This window comes from Pterocles gutturalis, unplaced genomic scaffold, assembly GCF_000699245.1.
Source record: "Pterocles gutturalis isolate BGI_N339 unplaced genomic scaffold, ASM69924v1 scaffold33809, whole genome shotgun sequence".
Taxonomy (NCBI): domain Eukaryota; kingdom Metazoa; phylum Chordata; class Aves; order Pterocliformes; family Pteroclidae; genus Pterocles; species Pterocles gutturalis.
Window position 1 is genome coordinate 36,338 of NW_010134394.1, and position 744 is coordinate 37,081.

The following is a 744-nucleotide window of genomic DNA, read 5'->3' on the forward strand; positions in this document are numbered from 1 at the left end:
TAATTTAATTTTAGGCACCATATTTGGACTGTCAATAGTTTGCCATCTAAATATATGCTAAGCATAAATTCAATAACTACCAGATAATACTTATCACTGCACCTTAGGATTATGGAGTGATTAAAAATGGAATAAGAGAACACTCTAATTATTGGAGGGATGGGTCCAGTGTCATCTCTTTACTTTGAGAGGTTAGATTATTTTATTCCTTTATATCTTTGAGATTAACTTTTGTTTTTGTTTTCGGATTTTATATGGGGAGGGTAAATGGCAAGTAGAACATTTTCCATTTGTCTTCCTCTTTGTGCTGACTGCTGCAACCTTCCTGTTCTTCCTCCTAGAACAGAAAACACAGGGGGGAAAAAAGCAGGAAAAAAAAATGTAGAAGCTAGTGCTGATGGTTGTGGGGCTTCAAGAAGTGAAGGACGACTGGTCAAAACTAAATAAAATCATGTGAGCACAGGAGACGGTGTAATTTCAAGAGAAGGGTGTAGCTGTGGAAGTGCACTTACTGAGCAGTGAACTATCTCTTGTCCCTATGGAATAAAATCCTATTTGTTATCGTTTATTTTATTTTAACTCCTCTGATGCTTGGGTTTTTGACTGGTTATTCTCCCCCTAGTATGGACAGAAGGACTGACCTTTAGTCTGGCTTTGTTTCATCCTTTCTAGATCCAGATACTTAAAAAAAGGAAATTACTTTCCACCTTTTTACTCTATGGTGTGTTACTTTTAGGTGTAGGG